The sequence below is a fragment of the Mus caroli genome, chromosome 1 (genome assembly GCF_900094665.2).
Source record: "Mus caroli chromosome 1, CAROLI_EIJ_v1.1, whole genome shotgun sequence".
Taxonomy (NCBI): domain Eukaryota; kingdom Metazoa; phylum Chordata; class Mammalia; order Rodentia; family Muridae; genus Mus; species Mus caroli.
In genome coordinates this window covers 124,300,325-124,313,545 of record NC_034570.1, presented here as the reverse complement: position 1 = coordinate 124,313,545, position 13,221 = coordinate 124,300,325, and the positions used below count along the sequence as shown (strand labels likewise).

The 13,221-nt window shown below is 48.3% G+C and overlaps 1 protein-coding gene across 21 annotated transcripts in view; it reads left to right on the top strand.

Annotated features, from left to right (window-relative positions):
• The window catches only part of Nfasc (neurofascin), a 179,665-nt gene that overhangs the window by 28,139 nt on the left and 138,305 nt on the right, over positions 1-13,221 (top strand). The window contains exon 1 of one of the 21 annotated variants that reach the window (XM_021159106.2): positions 6,469-6,545. The exons of 19 other annotated variants lie outside the window; for them this stretch is intronic. The gene's annotated coding sequence lies outside the window, so the exon portion shown is untranslated. Of the gene's footprint in view, positions 1-6,468; positions 6,546-13,221 lie in introns of those variants that run through there. One more of the 21 variants, XM_029478691.1, reaches the window with a different exon arrangement.

Sequence of the window (13,221 nt, the reverse complement as noted above, 5' to 3'; positions counted from 1 at the left end):
TTACAGATGGTTGTGAGCCACCATGTGGTTGCTGGGAATTGAACTCAGGACCTCTGGAAGAGCAGTCAGTGCTCTTAACCGCTGAGCCATCTCTCCATCCCTCAAGCATAATGTTTTTAGGGTCCATTCACATTATAGCATGCATCTGAACTTCATTCTTTCTTCATTTATTCATGGAGATGGGGAGCAACCCCGCCTAGACAAGCACTGCACCATCTGAGCCACACGCCCAGCCTCTTTATTCTTCTTTATGACTGAGTCATAATCTGTCATATAGATGTATAGTGTTGTATTTTCCTCTTGTTCTTGAGGACAGTGGGGTAGGTATCACTTTTTGCTGTTATGAATAATACTGAAGTGAACATTCATGTATAGATATCCGGTCCCCGTTTTCTCTTCTTTTGGACTCTTCATCTAGGGGTGAAGGTGCTTCTCTGCATAGTTTGCCAAAGGACGACTTCCTGCGGCACCTGCATCATTTTGTGCTTTCACAGGGATGCAGGAGACCCCTGGTCTTCTTACACCTTTGCCAACACTATTATTCTCTACTGATTATAGCTCTGCTCGTAGGCACAAGGTCCCACTGTGGTTTTATTCCCCATTTCTCTAATAACAATCTTCTGACATCTTTTTTCTTTCATGGTTGAGTTTTATGGGCTCTTCATATAGTTTGGGCATTAAACTCTTATAGACACACAGTTTGAAAATATTTTCCTCCATTCTGTAGATTTTCTTTTCACTCTTTGGTAATATTTTATAAGTGCAGAGATGCTTTGATGAACCCCCGTTTGTCCCAGTCCATCCCTGCTTCTGCGTTACATCAAAAAATCCGTTTTCACACTCAAGGACATGAGAGCTCTATTTTATTTTATCGTGAGGGTATTGGTTCTAGCACTAATATCCGGGTCACCGATCCATTTCGACTTAATTTTTGTTTATAACTGAAGCACATAGTGAAGGGCTCAACTTTATTTTTATTTGTTTTTAATTTTCACATGACAATGTGGCTGTCCTGGTGTCATTTGTTGATGACATTCTTTCTCTCTCATCCAGTGGTAGACTGGGGCTCTTATTATATACATTGTTCATAACCGCATACGTTGATCTGTGGACTCTGTCCAGTTCCTTTCTTCTGTCTCTGTCTAGCGTACTGATTTCCTCACCATGGCTGAGAATGTGAAGTAGGAATCTCTGACTTTGCTCTGTCTCAGGGTTGTCTTGGCTACTTGAACTTCCTATGGGTTTTTAGTCTTCATTAGTGTTCCCTTGTGGACGCATGTACTGCTTTCCACTGGATGGAGGCAGAGCTTCTAGGCCTTGAGATATGGGTGCCTTGGCTTAGTACACACTACCATGCCAGTTTCTGATCTGTGCAACTCTCTTCTCCCAGCAGCACCATGACAGACCTGTCCACTGGGCCACACTGGTGCCAGTGCTTAGCTGATCAGCCTTCCAAGAGCCTCAGCTCTCAGAGTCCAACACTGCTGCACACTTCATGGGTGGCATGAATAGCATAGCCTTCCTCCCAGCAGAGAGGGCTCCCTGCTCCTTTTCTGTCGCTGGCTATCTGGGTTTGCTCTGGACACTGGAGATCTGGCTGTCATGGAGACTGATCAAGCCCATGTTCACCAAACTATGGCTCAGTTCATTCAGGAGAACTTTGATCTTACAGAATGTGTTTGGTGAGGCAGCCATGTTGGTGGCAGGAGTCAGAAATGCATGCTAGTGTGGATGGTACCATATGAGTCATGTCAAGCCCTTGAGAGAGGTCAGTTCTTAGGTAGCCATATTTATTGAGAATAAAGAAGCTGCATTCTTCTCGTGCAGAACCTGAGTCCAGAGCAGCAGCACACCAGGGCTGGTGACTCTCTGGCTTTCACTTGTCACCACCAGCTCTCCCAGCTTGAGACAGTACTACTCTTTCCCTCTCCAGCTTGCTGATGTCATAGGTCAGTAAATGTTTCCTGCATGCCTCTTTACAAGACATCAGATGAGGTGTATGAGAAACTGCAAAGATAGGGTGGGCCTCCTGGTGGTACCTTACCATGGGATGCTGTCTCATTGCAATGAAAGTAGAATGGAGCCTGTTCTTAGGGAGGACTCACACGACCTGCTTTGGAAACCAGGGGTGAGCTGCTCACCTCCAGCTGAAGGGCTGGACAGACTTCATGGAGGAGGGAACATGGCACTAGAGCCTTCAGGATGGGCTTAGTCAGGGCTTGCCAGGAAGAGATGAAGTAAGAGACTAGTGATCAGAAAAGGCCAGGGTAGGCAGGTGGCCTTCCTTTGTATGTGGAGGAAAGCAAGTGTATCAGATCACTGTATGTTGATAGTGAGACCACTCACTGCGCACCTGGAGCAAGTGGTCTGTATTCTGCAGATTGGGCCACCCAGTACTGTTCTTTTTTCAGCAGAAGAACATTCTAGTAGTAAGAAGGGGACCATGGACCTTTGATTCCTTCCTTTCCTAACTTCTGCCTCTACAGACACCATGAACACACACATGCACACACAAACACACACCACGTACATGTGGAGACAGAGCTACTATGTACATACAGATCAAGGTAGACGTGCAGACGTGCATACCACAAGCACCCATGCAAGACTCTATTTTAAAACACAAGTTTATCTAGTGTATCTCACTGGACACACACATATATACCACCATCCCTAACAATGGCCTATAAACCCAGCTGCAAGCACATGTACAGAGATGCCTGTATACAACTGAGACTGACTTGTACCCATGTATACTGAGCCATACTAAGACATAAACTTACAACAAGACAGACAGATATCCTAGAACAGATATGCCCACACACCAGAAAGGTACACTGAGACACTTTAATAAACACACTGGGCCACACTTTCATATACTCACTGGAGCACTCAAGCATACACACAGAGACCAAAACCCTTCCCCAGAGTCGCACAGGCTGTACCTCCCACAGACTCACAACTGCACACCTTCACACTGGCACAACCACAGTTCCACCCAGAGAGCCACACCTGAGCAGAGACAGGGACAGGCCCATGAAGTCCTGACTTGGCCACCACTGCTCTTAGAAACTTGCATTAGTCAGACATTCATATGACTGTGACCAAATACTTTAAGAGAAACAGCTTAAGAGAGGGATTGTTTGTTTGGCCCATGGTTCCAGAGATTTCCATCCAGTATGGTATGGGGATGTGGCAAGGCAGAACAGCTCACACCACGGCAGCCAGGAAGCAGAGACAATGTCTGGGAGCGTTCCCCTTTCTCTTTGATTCCATACAGGTCTACAGACTGCAGTCTGGTTCAGGGCAGGTCTTCTGCTTAGCTGGTCCTCTCTGTAAACACCCTCACACACATTCCCAGTGGGGTGTTCCTTTAGCCTCCTTTTCTCGGCCCTCTCAAGTAGACAGTCACGTTAGCACATTTACCTCATTAACTTCAGTGCCTGACTTCTCCACAGTTGCTGCCAACCTGTGGACTCTTGGTTTCAGCCCTGGACTCAGGGGTGGTTGTAGCCCACCACCCTTCAGTGTCAGGCTTTCTACAGCCCTGAGGGACCCACCCAACCTCTGCTTAAGCTCTTCGGACAGAATCTATCATGACCGCAAGTTCTTTGTTCTAAAAGCATTTGATTTCTAAACTGAACCAGAATATGTACCCAAAGGTCAGCTGTTAGCTGGCAGGCAAGGGTGGAGAGAAAGCTTCTGGCTTGCTCAGCCTACTCCTGTCCCCTCTGCCTGGCAGTGTTGGGTCACAAAAGCCAGCGATCCTTTAAGTCATGGCATCGCAGATCCATCCCAATGTGAAAAAAGCCAAAAGGTTGGACTTGAAACATGAGGTCACCTGGAGGGGGAGGGGCTATGGCCAGAAGGTGAGTGATCCTGAGGGTGGAAAGCTGGGCACGCACAACTCAGCTGCCTGGCCAGGGTTCCATGAGTGCCCCTCCAGGCCCACCAGCTGTCACTGCAGCCATTCTGCATTGGCGCGCCTGCTGTCCTCTGCGAATGTGACCCACATTCAGGTGGGCTGGCAGCTCTCTTTTCTGCCCCACATTCCTCTCCACTCTTGTTCTCCCCATCCCTGTTTCCATTCTGGGCTGGGAAAGGAGACGTACCTCCAGGAAGCTTTGAGAAATGGCTGTGGGCTGCCTGGAAAAAAGCCAGAGGAATGGCAAAATATGGCAGAAATATGGAGCTCAACTCCTGCAGCTGGGAAGTAGAGAGGCAGAGGTGCAGCAGCTGCCTTCTGGTCTCCCTATGCCCCAGTCACCAGGACGTTCAACTGAATGCCCACCCAGTGTCCTCAGAAGCTAATCTTCCCCTGTCTGTTTCTCTTTCACATGGGCTAACTCTGGGCTGGGCATCAGCTTCTCCACTTCACTTGTCTGAGAGAGGTTGCTTTTGCTGGGGACAGACTCAGCCACCCTCCCCACCCCCACCCCTGCTCTGTCTCAGCTCTAATCCTAAGCCAACACCCCTACACCACGTCTTTTCTCCAACTCCTGGTTCCCCACAAATGTCACTAGCCATGTTTGTTGTAGGTTGGAGAAGTGTCTCGTCACCAGCCCTGGAGAGAAGCAAGGTTTGAGGCAAGATGTGGGCTTAGAGGAGCCAAAAGCAAAAGCTGTTGAGTCTATGATTCTGAGTGTGGTGGACAGACAGGCCACCTCAGATGAATATGTCCCAAATGATGGCCATCGTCAAAGCTGAGGCCACCATCTTCAATGTGCTCTCACTGCCATACTCCTGTGCACAAAGGTCATTTATGTCCATCACAGAAAACTTAGAAAATATAAGCATAAAGGAGAAAACGCACATTTTCTATAATTTTACTCTCAGTGACGATCGTTCTATTTTCCACTTTATTAAGATATTGTCCTATGTTATTATTTTATCATTGTGTTTCATTGCTTATGATGAAAGTTTAATCTTTTAAAATATTTACCATATACCTCAGGCACTGTCATTTACTGAATCCATGCACTTTAACATGTATATATGGAAGTGAAGGCCTAGAGTACCTTGCCCGAAGTAAGATAGTCTGTAAAAGACAGAGCCAGATTTTGAACCCAGGTCCTTGGGTTTTATTATTTATAATTTCTATTTTCTGTTAAATTGTGGATACACTGTATTGTTTATCATTTTTCCCTAGCAGTAGCTAATCTCTTTTATTGCCTCTTTTTTTGTCATTTTTTGCCTTTATGGAAATATTCTCTCGTGTATATGGGTTTTGTATGTATGGGTCCAACTAATACTCAGAAAAAAAATCTGTCTTTGTGAACATGCGTGGACTTTTTCTTGCCATCATTCCTTAAATAATATGCTAGAGCAACGATTTACACATTGTTTAAAACGTACCAGAAACTATACATAGTGAGGGGAGTGTCCATTTAACATCCACTTCCAGAAATTAACTTTATGAAACAGAGGGCATAAACATTTTATTATTATTATTATTTTGTTTTGTTTTGTTTTTTGAGACAGGGTTTCTCTGCATAGCCCTGGCTGTCCTGGAACTCACTTTGTAGACCAGGCTGGCCTCGAACTCAGAAATCCACCTACCTCTGCCTCCCAAGTGCTGCGCCACCACACCCGGCTAGGACATAAACATTTTTAAGACCTTTAGATGTTCTAGACTTCCCGCTCTCCAGAGGAGGGTTTGGAGAGACCATGTTCCGCCCCTGCTTGCCCATCAGAGGGAAAAACAGGGTGGTGGCCAGTTGGAAGTTGGTTCCTGAAGGGACCACTGTAGGGACTGGAGGTGTTTGGTCAGCAGAAGTGTCATGGAGTGTTGAATGGAAGAAAGAAGTCTGCCCCCAGACTTTTACACAGAAGTGGGCCTGTGGGCGGAGGCTGTGGAGAGCCTTGTCTGCCCTGGATAGAACAGGATTGGTGTTGGATAACCCTGGCATGGGCTCACGTGGGACATGCGTATAGGGCAGGGCTGGCTCTAAGGCTGCCACACAGCACTCCCACTCTACACACAACATTACATCTTTGAGTTATAATGGGGGTCTGCTCCCCTCTGCCCCCACCTTAGGGAGCCTGGTCCAGGCTGGTACCTCTCCCCGTCTATCCCCTCAGCCTGAAGAGCACAGCCTGGCTTGTGTCACAGGCCACACAGTTCCTCCATTATGCATGGGGGGGGCGGGAGACAGTGCGGTGAGTGAGTGAGCCAGGCTGAGGGAGGGGACGAGCCGTTATTAATAAACAAGTTATTGTGTGGTGTTCCATTTACAGAACTCTCACAGGACGTGGTGGGCTTGAGATAATAAAGCCCTGTTTATGTGACACAGGGCTGGAAGTGACAAGTGGGAGCTGGCGGGGAGCAGGGGCACCCAGGAATGACTTCGGTTCCTCCTCGGGTAGGGCTGCTGTCTTCGCTGTATAGAACGGCAGCGCTCAGGGGAGAGGATCAAGCTGGGATTTTACTCAGGCTTCATTTTGCTCACTCGGATGGCCTAGGGCCTAAGAAAGGTCAGCTTTCGGCATCCACGTGTCCCTAAGGAAGGCGCCCACCAGTGCAGACTCTGGACAAGCCAGGAGAGGTAGGTGGTAAGCTCTCCTTTGAGCGTGACCTCCTGCCGACCCCTCCCCGATTCCGCTCTGACCTTCTGAGGCTCCCTGGAGATGTGTGCTGGAGCAGCCTAGCTCAGAGGTGGTTTGGTGAGAATTAGCAGCCAGGCTAGAAAGCAGAGAGTGACAGTGAGGGTCTTGTATTCTTAACGGGCTAAAATTTTAGGAGAGACAGGGCAAAGGAGAAGTATCCAAAGCTCTGATGAGGGCGGGCAGGGGCATCCTGCTCTGTGAATGAGGGATGTTTAGGAAAGAGAGATGCTGACGGACGGTCAGGAGACCGATTCATGGGTGCACATTAAGTCACAAGGACAGTCGGTGCTCACTCGGAGCTAGTCTTCTCCTGTTCTCCACCCTTTGCCCTGGGCATCCAGATCCCCAGCTGCCTCTTCCTCCGGCCGAGGCTATCTGGCTCAGTGTCGGTGCCTCTGGATGTCAGGGCAGAGAGGATGGGAAGAGGCGGGAATAGTCTTTGTCCATTGGCTTCTTGGGAAGAGAACATGGGCTGGTTCTGAGAAACCCGAGCTCCTGTCAGTTCTGAATGGGAATAGGGAGCCTGGTCAATGGGGAATCCGGTCAAGTCTGAGTCACTTGGCTCTGTTGGAATCTCATGGCCCCCACCGGGTCCTTGTTGTTTGGGGCAGCTCTTTCCTGGCACACCTCAGAGGTAGAAAACATCCTTCCAGGAAGTCTCTGTGTAAGAGGAGACATGCCAGTGGGAGGGAAGGAGAAGACTCTGCCCTCGGGCTCCTTGAGGCAAAAGTTTGGACACAGTGACTTTAAAGTTGTTTGGATTGAAGAGTCAGTGATATGTATCTTAGAAAGACAACATTAGGTCCAGAAGGAACAGATCCCAGGTACTGAAGGAATATTGCGTTGCTTGCTGAACCTTGAGGTCAGTCTTTAAAGGCAGCCCAGTCCTCCCGCAAGGGCAGTGTCAGGAGATGGGAATGTCTAGCATGCTCCCTTACCATACAGCACAAAAAAGAGCATGCCAGGAGCTTCTGTGGGGCCCAAGGAGGAGACATCGAACACATTCACAGTTCTCCCGGCCTCCATCGTCTAATGCAGCATCCCCCGGTCCTGGGAGCAGGCTGTTTCTGTGATGTGCATCCCAGGCCACCTGCTTTTCTGCCTACAGAGGATGTGGCTTGTCTTGTCAATCAACCATAGGCTGCCTGGAGGACACCTGGCTTAGAGGAATAACCCAATGACCTCTGACACGCCTTTAGTGGGGCAAGAGTGGGAACTATTGGCTCTGTCACATGCTTGTCAGTTGTTAGGAGCAGTTACTGGAAGGATTAGGAAGCAAACAAGGTCTTCTTATAGAGGCCAAAGTAGACCAAGTTGTTGGTCACAGTTCTTTCTCTGAGGTCAAGGCTCATGGTACACTGGAAGGAACCAGCAAGTTGGTCTTGCCCCATGTTGGTAACATAGTCATGACTGTAGCTTCTGGTCACTGGGGTCTTACCCAGTGTCAGGCCCTTCCCTGAGCACTGGATGCCAACAAGGCCAAGTGACTCAGACACAGCCCTCCCAACAACTTTTACTATCCTTGTGTTTTATAAAAAGATAGGAGAAACCAGAGGTATGTTTGGTGCCAGTGTGGTAAGGTGTTGGGGAAGGGAGTGCCTCTGTGGGCCCATGCTAAAGCATCCCTTTTCCCTGAGGGACCAGCCACACGGATGGGACGGGACGGTATAATATAGAGTTTATTCAGGGCATGGGGATGGGAGTTGAGAGAGTAGAGACAGAGACAGAGACAGACAGACAGAAGAGGAGTAGAGGAGCTGGCCATGAGCACATGGAGAGAGAGGAGGTGAGGGGAATGGGGAGAGAGGGGGAAGAGGGTAAGTAGGGAGCAAAGATGTGAGATCAAGAGGGGGCAAGCAGGCCCTTTTATAGTGAGTCAGGTACACCTGGCTGTTGCCAGGTAACTGTGGGGCAGAGCCTAGACTAAATGCCAACAGTCCTGACCTTAGAATCAAGGAAACTGAGGAGAGAGAAGTTAGCATTAGTTAGTCTAATGTCACAACCAGTAGCAGGGCCCAAGAACATATGTTCTCGAAGTGCTTATCCTGACTCCTCAGAGGTTGACGACAGAGAGGATTATTCTGATAAAGAATATGATCTAAGCCGGGCGTGGTGGCGCACACCTTTAATCCCAGCACTCGGGAGGCAGAGGCAGGCGGATTTCTGAGTTCGAGGCCAGCCTGGTCTACAGAGTGAGTTCCAGGACAGCCAAGGCTACACAGAGAAACCCTGTCTCGAAAAACCAAAAAAAAAAAAAAAAAGAATATGATCTAACTCAAAAGAAATACCTCGTGCCAGTGAGGGGCCATGTGAGTGTTCTTCTTCGAGAGCTTGGAGAGCCCTGCTTCTTAAGTAGAGTCCTGCAGGCTGGACCTTGGACTGATGTCCACCCAGCACTCTTCCTTCTGAGGACTGTGGCAGTTGTCTTCTATACGTTAGAGCAGCCGCCATTTGCATAAATGAGATGCTAGACTGTGGATCGGTAAGCATAGGCCACTCTAAGAACCATGCTGGGATGGTAGATTCTAGGGAGAGGCCAGGGTTGCTTGAGAATTCCCCAGAGAGAAAGAAACATCCCCAAGGAGCTGGGCTTGATGGAGCTTTCTTTACATCCTTCAGTAGGGTGAGTGGATTCCCTAGAAAGAAGCCCGAGGCATCTGTCCCACTCCATTCTCAAGATTCCTACCTCAAAGTCCAGGCTGTGCTTTGCTTCTACAAGGAGGACCCAGAATCCTATGCATGTGCCAGAGGAAAGACCTGCAGCGAGACTTGTGAGAAGTCCGGGTGCGTCTGGGGCACCTCCCTCTTCTCTGCCATATAGTCTGTGGTAAGGCAGCCACTCTGAGGAGAATGCCTTCCTTCTGAGGAGCTGTGAGGGGAAGGACAGACAGCATCCTGGGAGTCAGGAAGCATCATGGTCAGTTCCTGCCTGCTTCCTATTCAGTTCCACCTCCGGTCTCCTCACCTGTCAGATGTGCTATTAATAGTGCTTGCCCTCAGACTTGGCGGGGACTGATAAACTGATGCTGGAAACCAGGAACACAGGAGGAGGGAGGAGGAGAACCCCCTGTCCGTGTGCATGTGGCCACTGTGTGTTTTTCCCAGCCCCAAGCCGTTTTGTACTAGAGTACCAGCCCCATGTAGATGCGCCCTCTTGTACCCACACAAGCCCAGCTAAGTGTGATTCAGGTTCCTAACTCCGCCCCCTCCTCCTGCTTCCTGCTGCATCCTGTAGTTCTAGGAGCCAGCGCTGGGCCACATACTCACTGCTAGCTACTTCTGCCCAGACTCTTTGGTCTTGTTTGGGGTCTCTGGAGGTGAGAGCTCTCCTGCTTTTGGTGCCAGTTTCTTACTTCCTGTGTCTTTCTCACAGCTCAGCAATATCCCCACTGCCTGGGGACCTGGCTTTATTCCACGCCCTCTTTGTGCTACAGCGGGCTCCCTGGGGCCCTGCCTCCAGTTCTTGCATCTGCAGCAGTCATCCTGGATCCTCCACCCTGCTCTCCACCCCCTGGCTCCTGTCCTGATTACACCTGCCCCGCCTCCTGCCCTCCTCAGCCTGTACCCTCTTCCCTCCCTGTCTTCCGCAGCCTCCCACCTGGTTTGAACTTCACCTCTATGTGTACTTCCCAGAGACTCAAGCATGTTTTGCATTTCTAAAGGGAGCTTCTCTCTCAACTTTAACGTTTTGTTTTTTGTTTTTTTTTTTTTTTTGAGGACCCACATCTTCTTGTTGACATGAACATGCTGACCTGGTATATTTCCAGTGTGAGCGCCGTGTCCCTCACTCTGGTAAAGGAAACTTCCATTGCTATATTCTTTCGACCTGTATTCTCAAGGAGTCCCTTCAGTAGCCTCGTGAGGTAGAGACCACAAGCCTTATTTTATAGATGGGGAGTCAGCCCGAGTAAGTGACTTGTCGACAGCCACACAGGAGCCAGGTGGCAGAGCGAGGGCTTACACATGGGCCTTTGCGTTTACCTTAGAGCCACTGGGCCTCTAGAAGGTGCATGATTACAGAGAACTAATAGCAGCACACCAAAGCTCCTGTTATATAGGAGCTGGTTTTCTGAGTGAGCAAACTCAAGCCTTCTGGCATGGTCCTGTCTCCAGACTACACGCCTCTCCCCACCCCACACCCAGAATGGCCTGAAGAGAAGGGTGTAGCTTTTCAGGGTCCCTTGAAGTCTTCAGGTTAGACCAGGATAGAGAGGAAAGGCTTCTAGGCTCTCAGAAACCACAAGATGGCTGGGGGAGGGGAAAGAACAGAGAAGGCAATCTGGACATGGCTGAACAATACAGTATTGGCAATTCAGGAGCTTCTTATTTATTCATTTTATTAAATGCTTTTATTTATTTACATTCTAAATGTTGCCCCCCTTCCCCAGTCCTCCACCCCGAGTTCTTCACTCTATCCTCTCCCACTTTGCTTCTGAGAGGGTGTTACCCCATCCACCCACCTCAGATGTTTCTTTTCTTTTTTCTTTTTTTTCCGAGACGGGGGTTTCTCTGTATAGCNCTGGCTGTCNTGGAACTCACTTTGTAGACCAGGCTGGCCTTGAACTCAGAAATCCGCCTGCCTCTGCCTCCCGAGTGCTGGGATTAAAGGTGTGTGCCACCATGACCGGCTGGGAGGGAGCATTTAGCCAAATGCTTGCAGATTATTCAAGAGGCCACAGGGCCAGAGTCTTGTACAATCCCCGAGTGACTGTCAGCCTTGGCCTCCATCAGGCTCTGAGTGCTAGCTCAACCCTCTACACAGCCTTCAGCTCCCCTGCTGTGTCTTCCATGGGGAAGCCAGCAGTGACTGCTCAGGGGCTTCACTAATCACAGACCAGTTGCAATTTTGTTCTCCGTAGTTGGCTGTGCTTGTAGTGTTGGAGCTTCACAGATGCTAAATGTTAATTCTACCTCTGAGCTATATATGCCCTTCTCTTGACTTCACATCAACTATAGTCAGGTATAATATACTCTCAGGAAAATGTGCGTTTCTTAAGGGCACAGTAGGTTAGTTTTGACAAGAATGTGCAACACATACATACACACACACACACATACACACACACACACACACACACACATTTCAAGTGCCCTCTCTCCCATGGAAGATGGAGTCTCTAGTTCCATCATCCCATGTGCAGTCTGTCCTCCTTCCCACAGCCCCTGGCCCTAGGTGACCTCTGATGGCCATGTGCCACTGAAGATTTGGCTTTTGGATAAATGGACTCAGTGTCCAATCTATAAGTTGGATTCTTTGGGTTACTTCTTCTTGCCTTTAGGGAGAGACTTTACCCTCCAGGTTAAAAAAAGGCATCTGTACACAATTCCAGGATCAGTGAGTGCAGCAAGGTGAGCTTACTGGGTGATGAGACAGAGATTCCAGTAAGAAAAGGTCAATGCACAGTCAGGGACATGGGTGTGGGCTTCTTGAGAGAGGGCTCTTGGGTGTTTTCATGGTGCGTGCGTGCGTGTGTGTGTGTGTGTGTGTGTGTGTGTGTGTGTGTGTGTGTGTGTGTGTGATTCCATGGCCTCCAAAGTTACATTAATACTTAAAGGATATAACTTACAACACGGTTTAAACATCAAAGTTTAAAACTAGAATAGTTCTAAAAGTAAGTAAAAATGTACATGAACTGCTAGGCCCATTTTTCTTTAGTGATTTCCTTTCATGAATGACATTGTAAGGTGATTTTTATGAGATGCATTGCTTAGGTGTATGGATGATAGAGAAGTGTAAACTGAAGGCCGCAGATACTCTGGTCGTCACTAGGCATGGTCTGTTTTTCTCAATACCCTCGAGATATCGCTCGGATAGTCTGTCTGTCTCTAAGTAGTCCTGACCTTATCAGTTATGTTGAAATTCTGGCTGCTCAGCCAGATCCAACAGTAAGGTGGTCCTTCCTCTTCCCGTGTCTTTTTCATTTCCCTGCCTCTCTATGCTGCCTCACTCCCAAGGCAAACACATTCTCATTAGACATTAACTCTCCATTTTCCTTCCTTCTGTCCCCTGATAGATAAGCGCCATGTTGCCTCTGCCTCTGCAAGTTTAACTATATCAGGAACTCAGATAGATGCAGCCACTCAATATTTGTCTTTTTTGTGTTTGGCTTATTTTGTTACAGAAATAATATTCCTTTCCAGTGAGAAATCACTCTTGTACACTTACAGATTCGTAAAGGAAAAGGCTCTGATAGCACATGTGGGTCCAGGTCTGGCTCATGCTCAAATGGGAGCTGGCCTTGAATGGAAGATTTCAATAACTTGTATACAACTTAGGCTCATGAATTTTACATATTCTGTTATCCTGAAATCTCTGTTAGGTCACAGCCTGAAGCGAGGCTTTGAACAGTTTAAACAGATCAGGAGACCCCAAGTCTGGCCATTTGGCTAGATGAGAGACTTATATAGCAAAGATATTGCCAGGATTATTTCTTAAGTATACGAGTATTGTTCGTTTTGAATAACTATTACCCAGGTTATCATACCCATCTGGCAAAATTATGTTTTCCTTAAGAAGACAAATGGGACCTCATAAAATTGCAAAGCTTCTGTAAGGCAAAAGACACCGTCAATAAGACAAAAAGGCCACCAACAGATTGGGAAAGGATCTTTACC